The sequence below is a fragment of the Triticum dicoccoides genome, chromosome 5B (genome assembly GCF_002162155.2).
Source record: "Triticum dicoccoides isolate Atlit2015 ecotype Zavitan chromosome 5B, WEW_v2.0, whole genome shotgun sequence".
NCBI classification, from domain to species: Eukaryota; Viridiplantae; Streptophyta; class Magnoliopsida; order Poales; family Poaceae; genus Triticum; species Triticum dicoccoides.
In genome coordinates, this window is record NC_041389.1 from 651,018,294 (window position 1) to 651,024,394 (window position 6,101).

Here is a 6,101-nt window from a genome sequence, read left to right on the forward strand (position 1 = left end):
CCTACGTGTGCTCTTGTTTGACAACCTTCACCGAGCTCCATCATCTCCATGGTCAGGTGTTACATCGGAGAGGCAAGGGATGTGGCGAGTGAGCGCATCGAGTGCCTTACTAGCGTAGAGGTTGGATCGGTAGGAGTGGCAATAGAACGGAGGAATGAGAAAAGTAATACTTCATGAGGAACGAATAGTAAAGGTTCCGAAAAAATGGTAATAAGAGGTGCTCATAATGTACCGGACACACCTCACGTATGAGATTGTGTGTAAGTTAGCCAGTGTAGACGTCAGTTATTCCGAAGACAATATCTGTGATGGGTCCGTAGGAGCGACGACACCACTAAGTCAAGCTGTTGTGTCTCAAAGAGTTTAAGGGTTGTGCTCTTGTAGTGTTTGTATGGTTCTAGTGAAGCTTGTCGATGTTGAAGTACACATCTTAAGAGTAAAAGTGTGAAATTTCATCCATGTAACTCCTAGGTTTGGGACGCTTACATTCATGTGCGGCACCCTAACTTTCAACTACTTAAGTAGCGACATTTTATTTTACAATTATTTGTAACCAATTATTTTTCTGTTTTATATGATTTGTTTGCTTAGTATGACTTCTAGTACTCACCCTCACTTTCATGTTTTTTGAGATGCAGTCATCGCTAACATAAGTACGTGCAAGAAACGCTGCTAGTTAAAGAGTAGGTTGGACTAGTTGGATGTGAAGCAGGTACAACATTGTTCAACTTGATTGTAAATGTATATAAATTTGTCAAATAAAAACATGTGAGATTTATGAGACCTGTCGGTGACAAAACCGGCGGATCTCGGGTAGGGGGGTCCCGAACTGTGCGTCTAGGCGGATGGTAACAGGAGACAAGGGACACGATGTTTTTACCCAGGTTCGGGCCCTCTCGGTGGAGGTAAAATCCTACTCCTGCTTGATTAATATTGATGGTATGTGTATTACAAGAGTTGATCTACCACGAGATCAGAGAGGCTAAACCCTAGAAGCTAGCCTATGGTATGATTGTTGTTCGTCCTACGGACTAAAACTCTCGGGTTTATATAGACACCGGAGAGGGCTAGGGTTACACAGAGTCGGTTACAATGGGAGGAGATCTTCATATCGTATCGCCAAGCTTGCCTTCCACGCCAAGGAAAGTCCTTATCCGGACATGGGACGGAGTCTTCAATCTTGTATCTTCATAGTCCGGGAGTCCGGCCAAAGGTCATAGTCCGGCCATCCGGACACCCTCTAATCCAGGACTCCCTCAGTAGCCCCTGAACCAGGCTTCAATGACGACGAGTCCGGCGCGCAAATTGTCTTCGGCATTGTAAGGCGGGTTCCTCCTCCGAATACTCCATAGAAGATGTTTGAACACAAGGATAGTGTCCGGCTCTGTAAAAATAAGTTCCACATGCCACCGTAGAGAGAATAATATTTACACAAATCTAATCTGCTGACGTATTCCGCGACGTGACATCATGCCACGGCCAAGCCCTTATTCATTTTACCGTTCCACCTCAGCGCGTTTAGCGAGGCGGTTTCCTTGGCACGTCTTGTCGAAGCAGAGATCGTGTCCCCTTATTCTGGGATTCTCATCAATACGGGCGTGGGTAACCCAACCGCGCCTTTTGGTATGACTCTCTAATTGAAAGCGAGTCCCAAACGGTTACGGGGAGGGCTCTTGGTATTCAACTCCTTTATAAAGAGACCAAGGCTCGATTCCCTCTTCTTTCAATCCAATCGAATCCGCCCCTCGCCTCGAGTTCCAACACTCAAGGTTTCTAGTTTTAGGCGCTTCGGACCTCCGACGATGTCCGGCTCCAACCTTCAAGGCCGGTGGGTGCCTTCCTCCGTTATGGAAGAAGACGTGCGAAAGCTGAGAGATGCCATGTATCTAACCAGCGAAATCTCACATAGGCTGCCTACTCAAGGGCAAGCCATTCCTTCTCCTCAGCCCGGTGAGAGCGTGGTGTTCACATCTCACTTCCTTCTGGGGTTAGGCTTCCCGATTGATCCCTTTGTGAGGGGGCTGATGTTCTATTACGGGCTGGAATTTCACGACCTAGCTCCGGAGTCCATCCTCCAAATTTCATCGTTTATCATAGTGTGCGAAGCCTTCCTCCATATCACCCCTCACTTCGGATTGTGGCTTAAAACCTTCAAAGTAGAGCCGAAGATGATCGAGGGGCAGCACGCCGAGTGCGGAGGAGCTATCATAAGCAAGATAGCCGTCGCTCCATGGCCCGAGGGCACTTTCCAAGAAGAGTTTGGCTTATGGCAACGGGACTGGTTTTATATCACAGCCCCCAGAGGCACCACATGGGTGGCGCCTCCTGCTTTTCGCTCGGGTCCCCCACCACGGAGAGCGCCATGGGTCAATGAAGGGCTTATCTGGGGGCCGTCCAAAGACGTGCCCCTACTACAGGACCGCATTCGAGATCTCCTAGAAAGAGATATTAACCTGACCATAGTGGCGCAAGTTATGCTGATTCGCCACACACTGCCCTGCAAACGTCGCCCTCTTCGCCTGTGGGAATTTAATCCGGAGGGACCGCGAGTCCTCCAACATTTTATGGGCGCAACGCCCATGGAGATGTACAAAATGTTCTTCGGACCACAAGCAAGGTGTCCGGACCTATCCGAGGACGCAGGTCTGAGCTGCAATCGCCAGGATGTTAAGGTAAGTAGCCCCATATTTGGACACACCATCCGTATTTTCATCATAAAAGTGGCCCTTTAACAGAGCTATCCTTTGAACAGGAGTGGATAGCGAAGGCAAAGCTTATCAGGTGTCCAGCCCCCCTGCCCGAGACCGCGCCGGATCCCGTGTTAACCAGGATGCTGCAGATTATGCTTTCGGCAGAGGGCACAGAGGGGAACCAAGGAGCTACTGCCTCCACGAAGGAGACTGTCAAGAAGGGAGGAATCGATAATTCCCCCAACCTGGGAAAGAAAAGGAGTGCCTCTGAAGACCCGGAGGAGATAACCTCGAAACGGGGGAAGAAATCTTTGTTAGAGGATCCGGCGCCGGAGACTGTCCCGGCCGCATTGCGCCCTCAAAGGGATCAGCTTTCCTCCGAGCCGTAAGTAAAGAGAGGGGCTCAAAAATTAGTGGCATCCCTCTTTTATTTCTGATGAAGATAACCGAAATATTACCTTGCAGTTCGGATCTCAACTCTTCTCAGCAGAGCTCGTCTTCAGGGGATCTCCGTCCGGAGATGATAGAGAGCAAAACGCCTCCCCTAGCTGCACCGACTTACGAGGCAGGCGACCCCGAGGTGTCGTCCCGGCGGGTTTCTCCAAGTCTGGATCCTGAAAAAGGTCGTCGGGCTAGTCCGGTGCCCTCTCGTGCGCAGTCGGAGAGGTTGAGGGATCTGCTCGGGCGTGCATCCGTCTCAGAAGAACATCGTATGTTGATGAACACGGTGATAGGAAGGATTGCATCCGCGGAAAGTGGATTGTACGAGGCCGCCAGGAGTTTACTGACAGCCTTTGAGGTACGTGAAAGGGTGTACCTATCGGTAGAGCCGCATAGAATGCGCCCTGTATAAATAGTAGCCCCTGAGACTCTGTATGTCGTCAAGAGTGATGGCGCACAGAGGATCAAAACCCCAGTTATAAAATGTTACCTTTTTATGAAGGTGGCGAGGCGTTCGGTGGCTAGCCAGACTGATGAATCTGCCGAGTTAAAGCGGCAACTGGACGTGGCAGATGCCGACATCGCGCTTGTAAATAAGAGGCTAGACGACGCACAAGGTATGCTCCACAGATATCTGATAAGAGGAGTTCAGTGCTCGTTTCTTACAATATATATATGCTTTTTGCAGATAGTGTTGCTTCTGTGGAGAACCTTCGGGCGAAACTTGCCCGAGCCAAGGAGCAAGCAGGAAAAAGTGATGCTGCTACCGTTAAGGCGGCTGAAGAGCTGAAAGCCGAACAGGCTGCTCACTGCCAGAGTAAGAAGGCAATAGCTGAGATGGCTGTAAAATTGAAGGATGTTGCCGACCACTGTAAATTTCTCGAACAAGAAAAAAGGGCAGCTCAGAAGGACCTTGAGAAGATCACTGCCGAGGCCAAAGATGCTCGCTCTGTGATGAGAGCTATGAAGGAGGAGCTGCGTCAGGCCGGAGATATCACGGCTGGAAAGCCCTATATGCTGCGGATGAAGTTCGGGGATCCTAGGGTATGCTCCGTTAGACCGGCAGTGGAGTGCGGAAAACACTTATCTGGATGTGGCAGCGAGTGCGGCGGACGCAACCGAACACTTCCGAGGTCGAGGCGACCATAATTTGGAAGAACTGTTTTGGTCGCAATTCCGCAAGCCAGAGCGCCCACTGTCGGTACCCGACCGTTTGGCCGCCTTTGCGGAGCTGAACAGGTTATCTGGACTCGCCATGAAGTATGTCGCGAGTCGTTTGTGGCCGGGGGAGCCAGAGCCGAAAAGTTATTTTGGATTGGTGCAGCAGTTCCTTGGTTCTGTGCCGCATGTCGATGCAATGAAGAGGTCGGCGTGTATAGAGGGTGCACAAATGGCTCTTGCCCGTGTCAAGACATACTGGGCGGATATGCAGGCCAGTGTTGTCGCATCTCAGGATCCGGACGAAGGTCGGGTGTCTGCCAATTACTACCTTGAGGAAATTCTTCCGGGCGCTCGTTTAATAGAAGCGTAGTGCTCGAAGGATGTTTTGTTCGAATAGCAGGTGCTATTGTAAAAGAAATATTTTGATAGAATATAAAAGCTTTTTATACTTGTGCTTGCAAGAATTATAACACCTCATGTGCGGCCATTAATGTATATGTGTATATAACCTGAAAGATGGCAGTCGTTGGCTTCAGCCCCCACGCATATAATGCGGGGGTGTTTGCAAAAAATACGCCTTTTCACACTTAATCCAACGTCTTGGTCCTACAAAGGAGGTGATAGCGCGGCGAACGAGGCAACCGGACTATAATGCTTTATCACTTTCACTTAGCCATAGGAGTTTGACATTGGGGCTACTCAATAGCCCCTGGAGGCACCGCGCTCTCATGAATCCGAGGCGCGTGTGTTTCTGACCGGGAAGCGGTCCTTCATTAATGCGGAGGAATCCTAGAGATTCCGAGAGTCATCGAGTGGTTGACCAGTCTCTCGCTATATCATGATAGTCAGTTTTCGGCTTTCTCTACTGAGGTGCTCGCCTGGCCGAACCGGGGCAAAATCGCAGTAGTTCTCCTGGTGCCGCATTAGCCGATATAACGGAATGTAAGGTAGCAAAACACAGGAACCGGGCAAACCCAACATTTGACCAAAGACATGATTCGGAGCTGATGCATATAAGGCCTAACTCGCGACACCGAACACTCCCTAAGGTATTTCGGTCTTTATGAAGACGAGCCAAAACAGAGCCCTTGATAAATAAGCCCCTGGTGTCCAGGTACACGCAAAATTCTGGCGTGGCCATATGCCAAAACGCCAGCCTCCTCCTCGGTTATGGAGAAAACCGGGGGATGTTTTCAACAAGAGACAGTTAAAAAGGTTTACGCAGGGTCTTAATCTGAAAAGAATCCTTGGAACGGGTCCCTACTGCACGTCTGCCCCTGTGTCTCCGTTGTGCCGTATCCTGGACGGGCGTAGCACGGTGTTCGTCTGAGAAAAAGAGGAACTTTAGTAAATAAGCGTGCGAGAAATCCATATTAGAATAAACAAAACATAGTTGGAGCAAGAAGGGAGCCGCATTGTCTCCTGGCGTAAACACGCGGAGCCCCTTGTACAGGGTTATGCGGCTATTAAGTCCATGTGTGTTGATGCCGGACTCGTCTAGCCGTGTCCGGAATAGTAGGGCTAGATTAGTGTGCGGCTGTCCAGGCGGCCGCACCCTTACCTGTACTTTGGGGGTCAATTGTCATTCCCCTGTGATGAGATGATGCCTCGTGGGCCAGGCATTTTAAGTGTAAGGGATGCATAATGCGGTATTGCGTTAAAGCGGGCGAAAGCTTCACGTCCCAGTAACGCTTGATAGCGACTTACGAATGGGGCGATGTGGAAGGTTAGCTTTTCGCTTCGGAAGCTGTCGGGTGAGCCGAACGTGACTTCTAACGAAAGGGAACCCATACTCTGGGTATCTGGACC